The 22563-nt window shown below is 37.5% G+C and overlaps 1 protein-coding gene across 4 annotated transcripts in view; it reads left to right on the forward strand.

Moving 5' to 3' along the window:
- The window catches only part of PPARG (peroxisome proliferator activated receptor gamma), a 145074-nt gene that overhangs the window by 14344 nt on the left and 108167 nt on the right, over positions 1-22563 (forward strand). For all 4 annotated transcript variants that reach the window (XM_033210711.1, XM_033210709.1, XM_033210710.1 and 1 more), the window contains exon 2: positions 9700-9776. The gene's annotated coding sequence lies outside the window, so the exon portion shown is untranslated. The remainder of the gene's footprint in view (positions 1-9699; positions 9777-22563) is intronic.

Raw genomic sequence — 22563 nt, forward strand, 5'->3', positions numbered from 1 at the left:
CAGGGATTGACAGGATAGCCTCACGAAAAATACTAAAAACAGCACAGAAAAAGAAACAAGAAGGGAATTAAAGGATGATTCCATTTGTACAAAATATCCCGAGTAGGTACATCCATAGAGATAGGAAGCAGATGAGTTGCCAGGGGCTGAAGAGAAAGGAAAGGGGGAGTGACTGCTTAATGGGTACAGGATTTCCTTTGGAGGTGATGAACATGTTTTGGAACTACACAGAGGTGATGATTGCACAGCTTTAATAATTACTAAATACCACTGGATTGTACACTTCATAAATACATTTTAAATTGTGAATTTTACCTCAAATTAAGAAAGAAAAAGTTCCTAGTTTGAGGTAGCCAAAAGAGAAAATAATTTCCGGTATAAGAAAACAAAGCCTGGAATAGCGAATAAGCATAGATTTAGGGGAAGATTTGCAGAGATTAACCAGTTTGAAGTGGAGAGTGCATGGATGTGACTAGTGAGAAACATGGTTGGAAGTGTAGAGTTTAGGCCAGATGATAAAGGGTCTGGAATGCAGGAGAAGGAGTGTGGGTTTTATCTCATAAGGAACGGGGAGATTCCAGATCTTAAGAAGAGGGGTGAGATGATTGAATCAGAGGATTGATTTGGCAGTAGCATGCAGGGAAAGCAGTCAGGAGGCTGCTGCAAAATCTGGACATACCATGAGGAGGGCCTGTAAGAGTGAAGTGGAAGGACAGATGTAGACGATGCTCTGAAGCAGAGAGTGGTGCTCAAAGTGTGGTCTGTGGCTTGATGCTGCCCCACAAGTGTTAGTTACAGACCTGGCACACGGTAAGGATAGATTTGAGGGTAAGCCTTTAAAACTTTAATATTATTATGATATTCAAGCACATAATTTTGCATTTCATAGCAGTATCCACAGTGGGTGTAAGAGACAAGAAAACTTCCTTCATCCCAGAGTTAGAGGACCACCTCCCTAAAAGATGAATGAGTGGGGTTGATGACTGACTCCTGTAGGGCAGTCTTTTTTTTTTTGGAGATGGAGCCTCACTCTATCACCCAGGCTAGAGTGCAGTGGCACAATCTTGGCTCACTGAAACCTCTGCCTCTGGGTTCAAGCGCTTCTCCTGCCTTACCCTCCTGAGTAGCTGGGATTACAGGCATGCACCACCACACCCAGCTAGGTTTTAAAAGTATTTTTAGTGGAGATGGGGTTTCGCCATGTTGGCCAGGCTGGTTTTGAACTCCTGACCTCAAGTGATTTGCCCGCCTCAGCATCCCAAAGTGCTGAGATTACAGGTGTGAGCCACTTTGCCCGGCCAGGCAGTCATGCTTTATGGCTCCTTTGTAATGTCCCACCCCTTGTGCTAGACACTGGGACCAGAGCAGTAGGCAAGATGGACTGGCACCTTCTCTTGTGGAGCTCACTGTTACATAAATAATCCTTCTTCTTTGTCAAAGGATTGCTAGGAATTAAAGGGAGGTCTAGTTCAGCTCAGCATAAGGAAAGCATTCTAATAACTACAGCTGTCCCACAGTGGGAAAGGATGATTTGTGAGAAAGTGAGTGCTTTGTCATTGGACATATTTGTGTAGAGTCTGAATCATCTCTCAAGACGTCTTGCTTTGGTGGGAGAAATGGACTAGGTAACTTATAAGGTCTTGTGTAACCCTAAGGTGCCATGATTCCCTATTCTCTAATATGAACTTAGTAGGACATATTTTCTTCATGATTGGCTGTATTGGAACATTAGTACATATACTAAGTTTCTGTCTGTTTCTATTAGCACTTGTAATTATGTTTACCTACATTTGCATGCAGATTCAATTTTGAATTTATCTGTACAGTTAGTTCCACAGTTCTTTTTAAAGCAAGTACTATTCTCTAATGCCTTCTCAGACATTCACTTATTTCCAACTTTAATATTTATAGTAAGTTCCTCTTTCACGTGATGTGTGTCACAAGTCATGCAAATTTCTGCAGAAGTGAGTTACATAAATTGCAGTCAAGCTGCTGACCTGTAAATCATTCCTTCTTGCCCCCATGCTGTCATGTTGTGGTTGAACAAGACCAGGCCTGACTACCACTTGAAGATGTCTTTGGGATGTCATTTTAATTGGGTGAAATAACTTTTATTGTTCAACTTATGTGACTAGTTACTGCAAACGTCAAACTGTTATGTTTAACAGCTAGAATGATCACAGGTTAATCGCACTTTAGAGGATGTGGAAGACGTAGACTCCTATAGGAGTGATAGTCTTACTATATTTTAAGGGGAATTCTAGAATGTTTTTCACTCAAATAGAGGACGTTATTTTCATGAGGATGATTTTAATGCTTATGGTATCAGGTGAAGAAAACTGTTAGCTGCAGAAGAAAAAAATTTGTTTCACTTCAAGTCTAGTAGAATATTTTGTTAAAATAGCCAATTTTCATTGTGTATTATTAAAATGGCTTATACTTTTCATTAAGATATATGTAAAAATTTCACATGTGCCTGGTATTATACAGTAGTTACCCAATAAATGTTTATTGAATGTTGTTGAATGAATGTGAGGTGAGGGTGGACAAAATATTTCAAATGGAAAAATAGTATGAGCAAAGGAAAACGTGAATGCAGAGGGAAGCAAAGATGGTTTCTTTAAAGTCGTATTTATATGTAATAACAATGGGAAAACTTTTTGGCTGAGTAATTTTGGTGGCTCCTTAATTTCTTAATATTTAACAACCAATGATGACTCTCTCTGATATTGATATCCAAAGTAAATAGCTGAGCTTGAACATGGAAAAGTTACTGCCTCTGACTAATCGGAATGTCTGAGCCTTTCCTCTCTTCTATCTTCTTTCCTTCCTCTCTTCCTCTCTTTCCTCCTCTTTTCCCCTCAGTTGTGGTGCTAGCTCTTGTTCTTGTTCCCTCTACCCTTCTCCCCTTTTTCTTTCCTGGTGTTCCCTATGTTTTCTTTTTTCCTTCTTTTTCTGTCTCTGTTTCTCTTCCTCTGAATTTCTACTTCCTTTCCTCTCTTTCCCAATTCCTACTGTCTCTGCCTTTGGTTGTCTCTGACTGTAATATGGAAGTGAAGTATATTTTTATCTACTAAACACATGATCAAATAGGGATTTTTTTCTGAATTTAACATTAACAAAATGTTATGTTGCTCTTTATGAGATGAAATAAAGTTGGATGTCACTTATAAGTGGATTTTGATTTTTTTTTTTTAAGTATTGAATCACTAATCTTCAAATTGGTAGAAGGAGGTCGGTAGACTTTGAGTCATAAATTTTTTTAAGCATAATGGTTGTTGAATAACTCCTAATTATCTTTAACAACCTTGGTTTCTGCCCCCTTTTTTCCAAATGCAGACATAGCAGGTGTCTTCAGCATCTAATTTTTTATTACACTTTCATATGTGCAGTCATAAAAGAGCTGGAATATTTGTTAATTCTGTATCTTTATTGTCTAGAATACTGCTAACAAATAGCAGATGCTCAACAAATAATTGTTGCTTAATATTTCAAATCTATAGTGTCATTCGACCTCTTAATCCCAAATTCCCATCATAACTTTTTGGACTAATACAATCAATTTATAAATGTAACCATACAATTTTGTGCTTAGAGAACGTTTTCTCTCCATTCTCTCTGCCTTTAGACCATTTTGCAGTTAATCCTGAACCAAAATGTCATTTAACCATCCTTCTAAATGATTACTCCATAATTAAGCACCAAAGAAGTCATCTAGCTCTTGATGGTAATAGTTAATATTTGTTGAATGCGTATTCTATATCAGACTCTGTTTTAAGCACATTGTATACATAATCTCATTTTATTCTTTCAATAGCCATGCACATCAGCAGTCCCCAGCCTTTTTGGCACCAGGGACTGGTTTCATGGAAGACAGTTTTTCAGCAGATTGGTGGCAGGGGGAAATGGTTTCGGGATGAAACTGTTCCACCTTAGATCATCAGGCATTAGTTAGATTCTCCTAAGAAGCATGCAACATAGATCCCTCACATGCACAGTTCACAATAGGGTTTGCACCTTTGAGAATCTAATGCTGCTGCTGATCTGACAGGAGGCAGAGCTCAGGCAGTAATGTTGGCTCACCCACCGCTCATTTCCTGCCATGTGGCCCGGTTCCTAACAGGCCATGGACTGCTACTGGTTCACAGCCCCGGGGTGGGGGACCCCCGATATACAGTATTAAAGTCAGATGAAGAAACAGTAACAGAGAGGTAAAATAACCTCCCAGGTGATAAAAAACTAGGATTTGAACCCAGACAGTCTGAATCCAGCCACCCTGTCCTGCACAGGACCCTACTTTGCAAGTATTTTGCTTTCCAGGGAATGAGATGTCCACATCCCATCACCACCACCACCACTATTCCACATTTAACAATTAGACCTATACAAGTGTAACCATATTCACATGTGACAGTGGATTAAATTTAAACTCTTAGTTGTGTTAATTCACTGCAAATGAGCTTATGCGTCTTGTAAGTAGTAAGCAACTTGAAAGTACATGTTGTTGCTTATGACAAGGTAAATTAGATCACCAAATCTTTATGTTTGCTGACTTCATCATCACTTAAAATCAACCACTGTTACGAAAATTTTTTTTGTCTCTCTTTCTTAAATTCCTCTTAATCTAAAGGCATTTTATTTTGTCTCAGGATATAGAGGTCAATTGAATATAGCAGATTTTATCAGTGTTGTAAAAATCTGGAGAGGAATGTAAACGGCTCATCTTGTGTCTGGCCTCTAATTGAATCAGTCAGCTATGGTGGGGTTAGGGGACAGATCCATGTATTTACTTGACGGGGCAAAAATTAGTCATTTATGAGTGTTCACATACTTCCACCTGCTCCAACCCACCACAGAGAATTGTAATTTGACAGTACGGTAATCCCTTCCCCTACTCTTAAAAAAGTTGATCTTACAAGGTCAGTCCTATATTTTTATGAAGAAGAATTAGAGAATGAGTAGAAAGGAACTGGTCATGAAAAACAGAAGATTTGGGTTGATATACATAACAAAGTGCTGGGAATCAGAGGAAGAGGGAGAGATCGTGAAATTCCTGGGCTGGGAATAAAGACTATGTAGGTAAGACGGCCTTTGGTGAAGGAGACACTTTGGAGAGCATGGTGTGTGAAAACATTTAAAGGAAAATTAAAGGGAATTAAGGGGAAATTAAAGGGAAGGAGTATATGAGAAGAGTTGCTTTGTGGTTATAAACTGAATTTTCTTTAATGTGTTTTGAAAGATCCCAGTAAAGAAGGGAATTTCTTTTAATTTTTCAGAGAAAGAGGAGTTGTCCAATTAGGTGTTGAATTGTTCTTCCTTGGAACTCTCAAGACAGGAGTTGTGTTTAGAGAGAGATTTGGGAGCTGTAAGCAAGTAGATGTGTTTATGAGTTAGAGTGCTGAGGGCAAGAATATAAAGAAGAGACAAAGGCCAAGAAGAAACTTGGAGAGCACAAAATAGAAAAGCTCAGAAAGAAGGAGTACCAGGAAAAGGGACTAAGATAGTCATCATATGGTAGGATAATAGGAGGCCATGCACGGTGACTCACACCTGTAATCCCAGCACTTGGGAGGCCAAGGTGGGTTAGAGATCAGCATGGACAACATAAGGAGATCTCGCCTCTACAAAAAATGAAAAATTAGCTGGGTGTGGTGGTGCACACATGTAGTCCCAGCTACTTGGAAGGCTGAGGTGAGAGCATCACTTGAGCCTGGGTGGTTGAGACTACAGTAAACCATGATCACACCACGTACTCCAGCCTGGGTGACAGAGCAAGACCCTGTCTCAAAAAAAAAAAAAAAAGGAGAAACTGATCTCAAGGAGTCAGGAGAAGAGACAGATTCAATAGTAGAAGATGGGCAAAATATCAAATGCTGCAGAGGCAGAGACTGTGATGTGCTGGAGCCACGTTGTTAAATTTTCAGAATTTTATTGAGCCAATTGTTACACATGCTATTATTAACACTTAAATTGGATACAGTTAAATTATATTAAAAATAAAAGTAATAAATACACAAAGCACACCACTTCCTAATTATTTTACATTGCTGAGATGACTCATGTTCATGGTATCTGAGTAGTGGAAATACACTGTAATATTTGTGTTACTTTTAAATCAGTCATGGTGGGATTATTTACACCACAAAAATTGGCAAACACTACCAATCAGGGCATTTTTCTCTGCAAGGAGAGCCAGTTAAATATTTACCAGCATGCCACTGGAAAAATAGAATTGAAGTCAAGAAAAGTCTAATGGATTTAGCAGGAAGAAGATGACATGTACTTAAGTTTCAGTAGAAAGGTAGGTGACAAAAATCACAGTAAAGTGAGTTGAGGAGTGAAATAATAAAAAATTAAAAACACGTGTTCAAGTAAGTTTGAGAACCATTGAATTAAACTGAGAAGCAGATTGTTACTGTTGATGGTGGTTTTGTTTTTTAAATTACAAGGTTTACAGAGTACATACTATGCTAATGTACTTTATTAATCTCAAAAAATGAAGACCATATGCAAATTTATTTTAAGGTAGAACCTTTTCTGTTGGAAAATCTTAGGGAACAAGTTGTAGAATACATTTTGGGAAATGGTGCTCCAGTATTTCACAATTAAGATGATACTGATTATAAAGTTTGAGATTAATATTCTTGTTCTTAAAGTTTCATACTTTTTAAAAGAAATTTTGTCAAGAATGGATGTTGAATTTTACTGAGTACTGTTTCTGTCATTTTTGTAGTAATCATACGGTTTTTTGACCTAGTGCTGTGACACATTTTAATAGATTTTCAAATATTAAATCTTTGCTTTTTTTTTTTTTTTTTTTTTTTGAGACAGAGTCTCGCTCTGTCGCCCGGCCTGGAGTGCAGTGGCCGGATCTCAGCTCACTGCAAGCTCCGCCTCCCGGGTTTACGCCATTCTCCTGCCTCAGCCTCCCGAGTAGCTGGGACTACAGGCGCCCGCCACCTCGCCCCGTTCGTTTATTGTGTTTTTTTTAGTAGAGACGGGGTTTCACCGTGTTCGCCAGGATGGTCTTGATCTCCTGACCTCGTGATCCGCCCGTCTCGGCCTCCCAAAGTGCTGGGATTACAGGCTTGAGCCACCGCGCCCGGCCTGTTGTCAGGTTTTAATATCAGTGTTATGATACTCCAGAAAAGTTAATTATGTCACTATATTTTTTCCTACTCAGAAACAGGTTATGTAGGAAAATTATCTCTTGAAAGCTTTAAAAAATCACCTATAAAACTAATAGCTTTTGGGGGAAGTAATTCTTTGGTAAGTTTTCAATTATTTCCATTGTTAAATATTTTTCTATAACTTAAGTCAACTTCACCATTTATTTTATTTCTGACAAGTTAGTCTGAGTAAACTACCCTTGACCTGCCTTATTATTTACTTAGGTTCTGGTAAAAATCCCATCCCAGATGTAAAACCATTGTGTGAGTAGAGATGAGCAGCCCGTATCTAACGTGGGCTGTGTTGAAGTGTGAGGCAATTGTCTGCTGTCTTCACAGCCCAGTTCTTTGGCTTCTAGAGATGATGGGTAGGGTGTTTATAATCAAATGAATATAAACCAGTCTTGAGTTAATTGACCAGATGGCAGAGGTGAAAGAACTGCAGTCCTTGGTGTCTACTCCCCCGCAGAATGGATCTTGTCTCTGCCCTACTGTGTTTCATGTCTGGTGACGATTCCTTCTAAGATACAGCGCAATTCTGAATGGGTTCAGAAGGAGGAGGACTAGTAGCAGGAGGGGGTCTGGGGAAAGGTTACCTAAATCTGTCTAACTCTGACAGTAGTGAGAACCAGCCAAGTTTTCTGTTTGAGTCAACACTTGGAGCTACACACTGGGAATAGATACCAGTTTCTAGAAGTCTTTACTTTTTGCCCATCTACTTCTGAAGCAATACATATGTATTTCAAAGGAAAATTGGCACAAGTATCAAGGAAAGCTGGTACAACTTAATCTTAACCTGGAATCAACATTCTTTAATTTTTACATACAGATTTTGTTCAGTTTTTTAGATTAAACTTCTTTCCTTTTGTTTTCACATATTTGAGCCCTTTTTAATAGTTGCCTTAAATGTAAAAAAAGAATGCAAAAAAACAAAAAAAACCCAAGTGGTAATCCGTCATAGATAAAGTTGTTTCTCATCTCTCATGTGTTCTGCGTGTTGTGTGTAATGAGCAGTTTTGCTGTGGGTGCATCTTTCATTTCTGGCTAACAAATTAGAGTGTGTTTATATAAATTGCCATGATACCGGTCAGCAGTCACAGCCAGAAAACATAAAACATGCGGGCATAACACACTGACACATAAGCTCTTTCTAAAGAAGAACATGTCCCATTCTGGAAAGAAAATTGTTGCTTTATTTTTGATATTGAGTCTGTATTAAAAAGTTGTCTTTTTTATTTTTGAGACAGGGTCTCACTCTGTTGCCTAGTCTGGAGTCCAGTGGTGTGATCATAGCTCCCTGCAGCCTTGAACTCCAGGACTCAAGAGTTCCTCCTGCCTCAGCCTCTTGAGTAGCTGGGACTACAGGCACACGCCACCATGCCCGGCTAATTTTTCTATTTTTGTAGAGACGGGATTTCGCTGTAGTGCTCAGGCTGGTCTCGAACTCCTGGGCTCAGGCAATCTGCCTGCCTCAGCCTTCTAAAGTGAAAAGATTTTCTTTATTTTTCAAATAGAAGTACTAAACAATGCCAGAGAAATAAACAGGCAAAATACGTTGGCTATAATTTATATTATTTCCTACTAGAGTTAACAAAATGGGAAAAATTTTATCTTCATAGTCTACTATGTTTATGCCAAGTGTTAAGTAATAAAATAGCTTTTGTCAATTATAAATTAAAATTATATAAATTTAAAGTTTAAGATTATAAAAATATAAATTAAAAGGTACAGATTTAAAAGAGAAAACACTGTAGAGTTTCATGTAGGTTAGACTGTGTAGAATGTCAGGTCTCGATGTTGGCGCTATTCAAGCCCTGATGATAAGGCTTTTGGCATTAGATGCTGTTTTGTCTTGATGGAAAACACAGCTATTCTAGGATCCTTGAACCTTTCATAAGAGATAAGGTTGTGAATCCTAAGACCCTAGGACCATTTACTTAGATGATCTGCTCTCTGGTTCATCCTCTGAAAAGTCTGCTTCGCAAGGGGTGTGCTACATTTGCCTTGCCTAAGTGGTTGTTGTACAAGACTGTGTTGTCACCTTAGGCTTACTAACCATGTGTCATCTAGAATGAAGTTATATTTTATTAAGGATTGTTTTTGCAATGTATAACTTATCAAACATTAACTTTCAAGGTTATTAATCCTTTTAAGGTCTAGTTTTTCTTAAGTCTGCACAGTAATAGAGTTATCATCATTCATGTGACATAAAAGATGGAAAGGGGCTTCATTCATGTTAGTGATGGAAATAGGAAAGTAGGTGAAGTGAATCTAATACATGTTTCTTTTATGAAATAATTTTAAAAAGATTCTCCCGCCCTGCATGATTTATGATGAAACATTTTGTGGTCTGTTACTTCTAGAGAATATGAAGCATTGTAGGCTCAGGGAAAGCAAACATTCAGATTGAAATCTAGTAGAGAAGGTAAATTTATTTGGGCATGTGCGTTTTGGCACCCTAGGCTGTGTACATGTGTACACATTTTGAATATGTGTGTATTGAAAATCTTGTTTCTTTTTAATTGTTCAGATTTGAAAGAAGCTAACACTAAACCACAAATACACAGCAAGAAGGCCATTTTCTCAAACAAGAGTCAGCCTTTAACAGTAAGTAAAATCAGAATTTATACTGCATTTGTATTGAAAAGTATCCCTTTTAAAGAGTATGCAAATTATACATAGTATTTTATTGTAAAATTTCCTAGAGAGTTATTTTTGACTGTTATAATACTTTCTGCTATATAATTTTCCAGTCAGTTGGACTATGCAGTGTAACATATTTGTCTAACACGAAACAAAGGTAGGATAGGAAAATGACCTAGAAGTTGAGAAATAACTCAAATCCTTAAAAATGAATCTCTAATTAAAGTCTTCTACGTTCATCTTATTTTTCTACTTAAGTAATAATCACATGATTTTAGATTCTTATGATACTTTTAATTAAATTGAGATAAAAATTAAGATTTCTTGCCTGGTTCCCTATTGGCCATGCAGTCATAATCTGTGGTCACAAAGGAGAATGTAGCTTCGTATTAGCCAGATGTGCTCCATTCTAGGAGGAAGAATTACTAAAGTTATAGCTGGTACCCGACGTTAAAACTACTTCCTTCCTGGAACTCACTAGATTGGGATAGGATTTCAGAGGCTCCAGGGGCTCCCAAAGTTTTGGGATATCCACCATGGATAATTTATCTTTCTGAGGCCTAACTATAGGGTTCTAAGGCAATTGTTAGTCCCCAACTTTTTTGGGAAGGAAAAGGAGACGTACCACTTTAAGGTTTTATGTAGTTTTAGGACTATTGATTTTGGTAAATCATGAGCTATCACAGAATAGCTCATTTTCCTAAAATCTGCAAATAAATGAAATCCACAACGAGCAATATTGAATAAATATTGAATAAATAAGCAATATTGAATAAATCAGGGTAAGTAGCATATCCATCACCTCAAACACTTATAATTTTTTTGTGTTGGGAACATTCAAAATCTGCTCTTCTAGCTACTGGAAAATTTATAATAGGTTGTTATTAATTATATTCACCCCACGGTTCTATAGAACATTAGAACTGTTCCTTGTATCTAACTGTAATTTTGTATCTGGTAACCAATCTCTGGCTATCCCCAGCCCTTCCCAGCCTCTAGTAGCAACTATTCTTCTGTCTACTTCTATGAGATGAACTTTTTAAACTTCCACATATGAGTGAGAGCATGTGGTATCTGTCTGGCTTACTTCATTTAACCTAATAACCACCAGGCTCATCCATGTTGTCATAAATGACAGGATTTCATTCTGTTTTATGGCTGAATGGTATTTCATTGTGTATGTGTACCACATTTTCTTTATCCATTCATCTGTTGCTGGAACTCAGGTGGATGCTGTATCTTGGCTTCAGTGTATCAACATTGATAATTGTACTGAGACTGCACTGTGGTAGCTGGAAGGGGAAGCTGGCTAAAGGGTACATAGGAACTCCCTCTACTATCTTTGCAACCTTTCTGTAAGCCTCAGATTATTTCAAGTTAAGAAGTTTTTTACAGGTCACAGTGGAGTCACTAAATAATCATTCTCATTAGATTTTGGCTAATTTGTAGAGTTAATATTCTGCATTTGCAAATCTTAGAACAGTGTAAGGCAGAGGCATTCTTTTCATCATGACTATTTATTGAGCTGTTTTCTAATCCTTCTCATACACACTCCCATCTCTACCTCTACAAGTCTGGTCTCTGTTTAGTGTACTGAATACTTTAGCCAGTTGCTTCCAGTTGCAGCTCTCTAGAAACCTGTGAGTGGGAATAACTCCACAAAGCTCTGCCTCCTCTGGAACCATATCTTAGCAGTGTTTTTAGTTGGTGACAGTGAGGGTCTGATTTGAAAGTTCACACCAGAACTGTCAAAGTATTTCATGAAATACTTTGAAAAAAATCTCTTGATCCACCCAATCATCATTACCCAAGACAGGATTTGAACAAGAATTTAGAACTCGTTGTCTTATATTTATTTGAATGCGGAGAGGAGAGAAGAAGACCATATTGTTTCTAGGCAAAATGTCTGGGAATTCAGTGAATACAAGTGGTCCTAAGGGAACTTTCATTCTTAAAGGAAATCAATGACAGCGTTCAATTGTCTAGAAAATAAGTTTAATTTTAGAAAAGCATAAAGCCTTATAAAATCAAAAGAGCAGGGCCGGGTGCGGTGGCTCATGCCTATAATCCCAGCACTTTGGGAGGCCAAGGCGGGTGGATCACCTGAGGTTGGGAGTTTGAGACCAGCCTGACCAACATGGAGAAACCCCGTCCCTACTAAAAATACAAAATTAGCCGGGCGTGGTGGCACATGCCTGTAATCCCAGCTAAATAGGGAGGCTGAGGCAGGAGAATCCCTTGAACCTGGGAGGCAGGGGTTGCAGTGAGCCGAGATCGTGCCATTGCACTCCAGCGTGAGCAATAAGAGTGAAACTCCGTCTCAGAAAAGAAAAAAAAATCAAAAGAGCAGACTCTTAAAAGACAAACTTAGGAGCAGGTATGTACTTTGGCATCTGAAAATGAACGGTCTAAATTCAAGCATTTTGGCATGAAAAATGAAATGTGAGGTATTTGGAATTCGAACCTGATTTTTTTTGCTGGTTACTCTTGTGTATGTTCAACTAATTTAGCAAACTACACTAGTTCACATTTTTTTAGGTGAAACAGGAAATAACAGAAGTTGCACCTAAAGTAGTCAAATTTCATAGAGATAGAAAGTAGAATGGTGCTTACCGGGGGCTGGGGCATAGGAAGGGAATGGGGAGTTAGTGTTTAATGGGGACAGTTTCAGTTTTGCAAGATGAAAACATCTTGGAGAATGGTTACACAACATTATGAATGTACTTAATGCCATTGAATGCACACTTAAAATGGTTAAAATGGTAAATTTTATATTGTGTATATTTTATTACAGTTTTAAAAACTAAAAAAGAAGTAACAAGTCTTCAGCAGTTGTATACACTTCTTTGCCAGGGTGTCTGGTTCTAAGGAGAATCTCTGCTTAGAGGACCATTAATCCTTAGGAACCTTTTTTTTAAAAAAAAATCTAAAGATGGTTCCTGGACATCCTTTACCAACTGGCAGTTTAAATGGCCTGTATACCATAAATTGTGAGGTTAAAAAAAATCTGGTACACAGGAAACAGTAGAGCTGGGTGGCTGGGAGAGTTGCTTGTGGGGTTAATTTATAACTAAGACAAATGAATCTATAAAAAGAAGAAAAGCCCCATAAGAAATATGTTAACTGATGGTGAGGGAGAAAAAGGGTTTAGATAAAAGATATCTGAACTTGTTTGGTCTCAATGATTTTATGACTGAGGAATTCAATTATAGATGTACTGGGTGGAGCAAATCACAATTCTGTAAATTACTAATAGGACACAACGATCTTTATCATTTTCTGTATGTGCTCACATGCAAAGTTCAGTCCTGCCCTCTGTAAATAAACTCTCTGCCTAGCTATACCCTTGCTATGAATTCAGGGCTTGATTGTTGAAACATAAGCAATGCTTACTGCCCCAACCTTAAAGGCGGGTGGAAATGTGATTAGGAACGAAGACAAATTACTTTTGCTTTTGAATTTTGGCCTTTGGGCTTGTTTCATTTTTGTTCATTTCTTTTCATTTTTATTACTAGAAAGCTGTGAAATATTTTTTAAAATAAAAAGATCACAACCACACGAAAAAACTATTCTTCTGTAGTTTTTTCCAGTTTTGTTCACATGTGTATACTTTTTATTTACTGACAGTTGCTGTATATTTATCACTTGGCCCTCAGCCTCTTTCACTGTTATGTCCTATAAATTTTTCATTTCTATCTGGCTTTCAGATTTTTCATAATGGCAATAATCTTAGTGATAGCACATAATTTACTAAGCCGGTTTTTAGGTGGCTTCTGGTTTTTTAATTATTGTATAATTATGTTTTATTCTTATACCATTACATACCATGAATATCTTTATGTACATATTTCACTCAATTAAAAAAATAATTTTCTTCAGATAAATTGCCAAGAGAGGAATTTCTGTGTTAAAGTGTTTGAGCAATTAATTACCTTACTCTTGCATTATTAGTTTTATGACGTTTCAAATTGCTTGGAGGATATATTAATAGCAAATGAACAAAACATACAAAGCATAAATATATTTTGGAAGTACATTTAAATGATTTCTGTTAATTTAAGTGAATTATCATTTACTTAAGGCTTTATATGTATGATAGTGGTAGGAGGCTGGAGAGTGAAGAGCTTCAATAGTTGTTTAGAGATTAGAACAATGTGAGCAGTTTATTTTTATTTTTATTCTTTAGAGGCAGGGCCTTCCTCTGTTGCTCAGGCTGGAGTGCAGTGGTGCGATCATAGCTCACTGCAACTTCAAATTCCTGGACTCAAGTGACCCTCTTGCCTCAGCCACCCGAGTAGCTGGGACTACAGGCACACACTACCACACCTGGCTAATTGCTAAATTATTTTCAGAGATGAGGCCTTGCTATGTTGCTCAGACTGGTCTCAAACGTCTGGCCTCAAGCAATCCTCCTGCCTTGGCCTCCCAAATGGTGTTTTTTTAAAAAAAAAACCCAGCTTAATAGCAAAGAAGTTACAGATTATTTCCTGAGGCTATGTCAGATTTAAATAAAATGTAAAGACTGTGCTGGGGGTCCCTTACGGCCTGTAAGTCTCAGTTGCTAGTTATTAGGAAGAAATGATTGCTTTTGAAAATGCAGATTTGACAAAGTAGGATTTTCACAGAGATAAGTTCAGTTCAGTTTTTAAAAAATACTTATTTAAAACCAAGTGTTTTTAAATTTGTGGTTTGAATATTTGGGAAACAAATTTTAGAATAAAGATATAAGAATTTTAAGATACAAAACTATATGTTTACAATGCATTATAATGAATAGGAAAAAGATTATGGGTGAAATTCTCTCCTGTTTATTCTCAGCTTTCTGTTTGGGGGTTCAGTGTCTCCTTCCCCAGTTTTCTTTGCCTCAAATAAATAAAGCCAACTATGAGCGCTACAGTCTGACTTATGGCATGCTTGGTTCTTTGGGTGCCTCCAATAACTTATATATCACAAATCATACATATACAGTGTTACATAGTAAGTACTCAGTAATTGGAAGCTAGTTCCATGGGGCAAAAGGAAAGCAACTGTGTTTTCTTTCATACTGTTCTAGTTTTTTTTCCTTTAAACTTGTGACTTCTTGTTCTTCAGTCCAGATCCTGTGATCTGAAATAATTTAAATTATTAAAAGTTAGATATTTTTAACCTTTTATACTCCCACTAGACAGGACGTAGGAAATTTAGTGACGTAAACATCTTTAATAATCTTTAAAAGTCATAAGACTTGGTGGCTGGGACAAGAAACAATCAGGTATAAATTTCAGGGAAATACCATAATGGCATGACTTTTGTTTTCTTTTGTTAACAAGCCACATGGCTTTCCTCCCAAGCCCAAGGAATACATAGTGTGTTCTCCTTTTAAGATTTCAGTTTTGTCTGTATCACAGAAATGTATGTTTCCCTAAGTTTGCTCAGTATAATTTGTGATTGCTATTTTTCTTATCTGTGAAGGAAGTACAGCAGCTCCCACTGGGGAAATACCATGTTAAGTTGATCCTAAAATAAGAAATCTAAGGGAAAGGTCACATCCTAATAACTTGTGCAAATCTAAATTCCCATGGAGCTTTACATTTTGTAGGAGTGGAGTATTAAAAATCTGTTACTGAACTTCTTCCAGATAATGTCGTAAAATTGAAGTACTTTTATATACAGAAGTAACCACTAAAGTATAAATACAATTGACAAGACCTAATTTTTTAAGCAATCTTTTATGCGTGCCTAGAGAAATCTGACATGACTAATAAACCACAAAATCTTCCTTGTCACTTTCACTGGAAATACAAAGTATATTACTCATGAAGTATTGTGATAATTACATACAATAGTAATTTCCTATTACTATAGAGGTGTTTAATACTCAATTTTTACTTTTATTTATTTATTTATTTATTTTTACTGATGCTGACCTTTTAGTTATACTTTGAAAGAACCTTAACAATGTCGTTCCAGGGAAATTCACTGCTTTGGGAGCCAGGCCACTTAGTTACTGTCTTTCCTCTTCTGTTCTTTGGCCGTCTTTTAAGTTTCCTTACCTGTTAAGTAAGAGATGTTTATGTTAAGGATCAAGTAAGATCAAATATATAAAGGGCTTAGAAATAATTTAGAGCATATATTTATGGTATTACTGTAATAATTGCCTTCACTTTTTTAATCTTTTCCAAATGAATAAGTCAAAATAGAAAGAGGTCAAGTAACTTACTCAAGCTAACAGTCACCAGTACATGTTAATCAGTGCCCCATGCACTAGTCAAATCTAAGTAATTCTTTAAGGGATGGAGTGTAAATGGAGACTGCTCCCTTATGCTGCATACAGAGGTATTACATTTTGCAGTAAGGATTGATTGTTTCCTAGCACTTACTAACCTTTTTTGAGGACGCGTTGTTAGAAATGTATCTTGGACATTTATGTATATGTGCATGTGTGTGTGTGTGTATATATATGTATGTATGTATGCATGTATATATTGCTAGAGGAATGTGCGTCATTATTCCTTAGTCCCTACTTTCTTGCTACAAATTAAAGCTGAGCAGAATGTGGTGTTTGTCTTTTGGTATTGTCTAAATAAATACCAGTAAATACTGGTATTTATTTCCTTGCTGGTAATAATGTGTTTTCATTAATTTAAGATTTATAGGAACATAGTTGGGTGCTCTGCCTGCTAGAAACTGATCTGTAGCATGAGTCATTTGTTGAAATTACTTAGATATTTCTGCATTTATTTATTTCTGTTTCAGACCCCACAATAACTATATTACGATAAGAACTATAGGCCAGGCACAGTGGGTGGGTCACACCTGTAATCCCAGCAGTTTGGGATACCCAGGGGGGAGGATGGCTTGAGGCCAAGAGTTGGAGACCAGCATAAGCAACATAGTGAGACCCTGTCTCTGCAAAAATTAAAATAAAAAACATTAGCCAAACATGGTGGCACCCGCCAGTAATCCCAGCTACTCAGGTGGCTGAAGCAGGAGGATCACTTGAGCTGGGGGGTCAAGGCTGCAGTGAGCCATGATTGCACCACTGCACTCCAGCCTGAGGGTCACAGTGAGACCTTGTCAAAGAAAAAAAGAAAAGAGAAGAGAAGACTAAATTGTTTTTTAAATGCTTATCTATGTGATGTGAGTTCAAAGAATCTCTGCAATGATTCAATATCTTTTTAATATTTTTGTTTGGGAAAAACATTAAGCTCCTTCATTGTGTTAATTAGTTCAGTTTTCTCTTTTATGTTATACACCAACATGAAAAGTATGAGATGTTAGAGGCCCACGTCAGTACCCTACCACATATTTACCAGGAAAAGCTGACTTTGTGCTTAATGGCAGCAGTCACTCATTTATATGGCCTCTGTGTCTGACAGCATGGACTCACTTCCTTTAAGTTCTTCATCTTCTGAAGATCAGCTGGACTGGGATGAGTGGTGGCTGGCATGTGGTTGAGTGTCTTGCTTCCCTCTAAGTGTTACATGGAAGTTACAAAAAGTCTCACTAATGAATGTTCTGAATATATATGGGGTAACTAATTTATGCATCAGGCTTTGGAATAAAAGTAATAGAAACAGCAAATGAGAGTCTAAGAATAATTCATTTTTTTGGTACACTTCTGCCCCCAGGTGCCAAATGCTGCAGGGTGGAGGTGGAGGGAGACACAAAATCTTTCTGTATAGGAACCTACTGATCACTGCTACTATAAATTTTTCTAACCATTTTATTTCCATTGATTATTGTTTTAGTTCAGATTTTCCTTATTCCTCATTTGGGTTTTTGCAGATTATCTCTGTGACCCAGCAATCCATTGTTTCCATCATCCTCCAGTCCATAGTTATATTTCATCCCCTTTCAGACAGCATTAGAGACTTTGTGGTTGGCCCAGCCTACCTCTTCGATGTCATCGCCTCCACCTGCTCCCACAAATCTTATGGGTCAGACACACCAGGCTGCTCAGTGTCCTCTCACAGCACTGAGTTTATGACTGGGATGGATTCATTTTCATACTGTCGTTGATTCAATATTTTTTATAGTGTATTTCTTGAGAACAGAGACCATGTTCAGGGATCCCTAGTGCTTAACACAATTCCTAGCAAATATTGTGCAAGTAATAAAATTGCAGTGTCATGGAACACTTTCAGATATGCATTTATTTCTACTAATTAATCTTAGTAGTATTAGCAGCCTTGACTAAATATTATTTTTAAATTTATCAACATGTGATGCAAAGCATGCTATAGAATTGAATTTAGAAAAGAATTTCCATGAGAGAGATGCATTCACAATTTTGTAGATTTAATCTTTGCATAGACTTTTTTGTTGCAGATATTGAAAATGAATCCGTAAAAGTACATAGATCCCTTTGCTAGCTACTTTTAATTTAGGGATGAGGGATATTCAGTTCACAGACTGGTTAGGGCTTTTAAGCTTTCTTTAGAATTTGAAGCATGGCTTCTAAGTCACATGAAAGACTAGACTAGTTATTGGCATTTAAATTTTTTGGTTCCTACTTGTATGTATTATTTATTAAACAAGTAGTTATTGCACTACCTTTATGTATGCAGCACTGTTTTAGACAAAATAGAATTGTGACATATTCTTTGCTCATGGTCTTGTTTCAAAGACAGTACCTACAACTGAAAAAATTAAATAATAGAGCCAGGCAATATCTGATTGAGGAAAAGCATGCAGCAGAAGTTCAGAGAAGAAGATACACATGCAGAACTGGAATGGTCAGTGGTTGCTTCATGAGATGGTTGCACTGAGCTGAAACCTTAAGTAAGGATGTGGATACATGAGAAGGAAGAAGCTGGAAATTTTAAACATGAGGAGCTTCACAAGGAAAGAATTTCATGCTATCAAAAGATATCAAAGATTGAGGAATTTGGACTTGGTCTGAGAGGTATTGGGGATCTTGAAGATTTGAGGGTAGGGAAGTGATGTGACAAAAGCTGTGTTTGGAAGGCACAAGTGAAAGAGAGTTGGTTTCTTTTTTTGTTTTGTTTTGTTTTGTTTTTAGACAGGGTCTCACTCTGTTGCTCAGGCTGGAGTGCAGTGGTACCATCTTGGCTCACTGCAATCTCAACCTCCCAGGCTGGACTGATCCTCCTGCCTCAGCCTCCCAAGTGGCTGGGACTACAGGCGTACAACACCATGCCTAGCTAATTTTTGTATTTTTTTTTTTTGTAGAGGTGGAATCTCGCTATATTGGCCAGCCTGGTCTTGAACTCCTGAGCTCAAGCTATCTTCCCACTTCAGCCTCCCAAAGTGTTGAGATTATGGGTGTGAGTCACTGTGCCCAGCTAAAAGAGAGATTTTGATAGCTTATATGATTGGATGACTGAATAAAAAACAGAGGATGAAAAAAGTGAAAAATGAATTTTTGGCTGATAAATAGAGAGATGGAGGTATTAAAAGAAATTGAGAAGAGAGACTCTGTTTCAGGAGGAAGAAAAATTAGCTTGATTTTTGGATTTGATGAAGATGTGAAGTTAGGTGATGAGACCTCGGTTCAGATTTTAGAATCAGACTCTTTGATTTGGTGTCATTAACATTGATGGAAGAATGTTTTGAAAGCTGAGGTCTTAAGAAACAACACAAAGGTGGAGTTTAAAAGAGAAAGATGAGCGTGTGGAGAGAGCCATGCCAAAGGAGGGGACTTTTAAGAAAAGGAAGACAACGCTTAGTACTTCTGTATACCCAGCCTTGTGGCAATAACTTTACCTGTATAATAGGAATTATCATTGTCCCTATTTGACAGGTGAATTAAATAAGTTTATTGTGGTTAAATAACTTGCCTGAATGTCATGCTGCTGGTGCAAGGTGAATCTGGATTTAAACTGAGATCTGTCTAACCCCCAAGCCCACTTATTCTTTTAATTGAAATGCTGCAAAATGGCAACGAAAAGTCAAGAAGAATGAAAAAAAAAAAAAGAGTAAGGCCATTAGAATGTTCAAGGAGAAGATCTTTGTTTAAGATTATAAAAGCATAGTGGTAGGAATATTTCAGCATTTAGAAGGTAATAGATAGTAATTAATGGAGGAAGTGACCCTAGACCATTGCTAATCTGGGCAGTGCGTAGGACAGTTCTTCTGAGGCAGCTGAGTCAAGTACAGTAAGGAAGAGTGCTTATCAGTGGAGAAGGTGGGAATGGTGTTGGAGAGGTCTCAGAATAGACATTCAGGAATCCCAGCACTTTGGGAGGCTAAGGCGGGCGGATCACCTGAAGTCAGGAGTTCAAGAGCAGCTTGGCCAACATGGTGAAATCCCGTTTCCACTAAAAATGCAAAAATTAGCCATGTGTGGTGGTGCTCGCCTGCAATCCCAGCTACTTAGGAGGCTGAGGCAGGAGAAACTCTTGAACCCAGGAGGTGGAGAGGTTGTGATGAGCTGAGATTGTGCCAACTGAACTCCAGCCTGGGCAGCAGAGCAAAACTCTGTCTCAAAAGAAAAAAAAAAAAAAAAGAATAGACGTTAAAAAGACTCAGACAGTGTGAGAAAAAAGACTGCTCCCACCAAGTTTAGAAGGAAGGATAATGAGGTTGATGTGTCTGCTGTACGGGCGGGATAAGAGAAAGGTGTCAGGCAAGCATAGATGTATAACAGCACTAGTTACAACTATACTTTGAAAGTTATATTTTACCTGGAAGAAATCTCAAAAAACAAAGACTACATGGCAGTTAAGCGACCCTAATCAAGTCACTTTCCCTCTTCAGGCCTCATTTTTCCCATACTTTCACTCTTTAGACTTCAGTTTTCCCATATGTTAGACAGGTTAAATTAGGTGAGATGAACTGATCTTTTAGGACCGTTCTATAATACTGTGCTTAACTTTCTAAGCATTCTGGAATAGAGCAGCCTTGATCTTTTCACAGATACATCAACCATATAGCTTTATTTATAAAAGGAAAATGTTGAGATAACTAAAATTAGAACTAATATCTTCATAGGTACAAAGAAACTTTTAGAACTTAAGTCTACAAGTCAGAATTTCTGGATGAATTCCTTTTTCCTCTTATTAAAAATTGTTAAGATGTCTGATTAGACTAGTTATAAATTCCCTTGAAAGCAAGGATGACATCCTGCTCTCTCCTGTGTCCTCAACATCAAGGACAGTGCCTGACACAGAACAACTACCAATGAATATTTATGAAATGAATGAAAGTTTGAATTGCAAAATTAAATGCCACCAATAAAGAGGCTTTGTGGCCGAGTGTGATGGCTCAAGCCTGTGATCCCAGCACTTTGGGAGGCTGAGTGGGCAGATCACTTGAGCTCAGGAGTTCAAGACCAGCCTGGCCAATATGGTGAGACCCCATCTCTATGAAAAATACAAAAAATCGGCTGGGCGCAGTGGCTCACATCTGTGATCCCAACACTGGGAGGCTGAGGCGGGCAGATCACCTGAGGTCAGGAGTTCAAGACCAGCCTGGCCAACATGGTGAAACCCCATCTCTACTAAAAATACAAAAATTAGCCGGGTGTGGTGGCAGGCGCCTATAATCCCAGCTACTTGGGCAGCTGAGGCAGGAGAGAATTGCTTGAACGCAGGAGGCAGAGGTTGCAGTGAGCCAAGATCGCGCCATTGCACTCTAGCCTAGGCAACAAGAGCAAGACTTTGTCTCTAAATAAATAAATAAATAAAAATACAAAAAATGAGCCAGCGTGGTGGTGGGCACCTGTAATCCCAGATACTCGGGAGGCTGAGGCAGGAGAATTGCTTGTACCCGGGAGGTGGAGGTTGTAATGAGCTGAGATTGCACCACTGCACTCCAGCCTGGGTGACAGAGCAAGACTCTGTCTCCAAAAAAAAAAAAAAAAAGGCTCTTCCCATTCTTTTTTCTCCTCTTTGATTTTTTTTTCCTCCATCTCTTCCATGACAATTCAGGGACACATTAATTGTGCAAAAGGCAGTCACTTGTCTGTATTGTCTATTTTTGTATCACTTAAATTGGTTTTTCATTTGGTTGCTATGTTGATGTTTTGTGAAAAGGGAACTAAACTTGTGAATTGAGTGACAGTGGAAATCATAGCATTTTCAAAAATAAGTTTTGTAGTTACTTAAAAATTAGTATTCTAGTTTTCCATCGTTCATTAGTTTAAATGTTACCAATAATATTTTATTTATTAAAAAATTATGTTTTATAATGTAGATGAAAAATGATTTAGAAAAACAGAAATCTATTTCTGAACAAATTTAGTGATGCTGATATAAGAAAAAGAAAACCACAAGAAGTCATCCCAAATTTAGTAATGCTTCCTATCTTAAACACATGATTTCGCTTGTCTTCTGGCTAGCTAAAGGTTACAAAATGTCACCATAATACCCTTTACTTCCTTATGAGTTCTTTCTACGCCACCCGCTACCCCCAAATACAGTAGATCGAGTTGTAAAAACCCTGAAGTATGACAATATAGTTTATTGCATTTTAGTTAGAATTATTCTGCCAAGATGAGCTGAGAAATGGAGGAAATGGATTTAAATTTACAGCAGTCCAGTGATATACAATATACTTTTTCCAGACCACTGAAACAGCAAGCCAACTTTTAACTTTAATACTTCATACAGTGGAAAAGTTACAGCTGTAATAAAATCAACAGATACATCTCTGGTTAATGTTCTCAAATGAGAAAATTGACTGCAAGAACATTTGTCCAAATACATGTTTTTATATACTTTATGCTACTTTCCAGAATATTAACAGTTTTACATAGCGCTGTTTTGGAAGTCACTCACTGTTTTCATCTTTTTTTAAATGAAGAAAT

Source organism: Trachypithecus francoisi, unplaced genomic scaffold (assembly GCF_009764315.1).
Source record: "Trachypithecus francoisi isolate TF-2019V2 unplaced genomic scaffold, Tfra_2.0 Lachesis_group0, whole genome shotgun sequence".
Lineage (NCBI taxonomy): Eukaryota > Metazoa > Chordata > Mammalia > Primates > Cercopithecidae > Trachypithecus > Trachypithecus francoisi.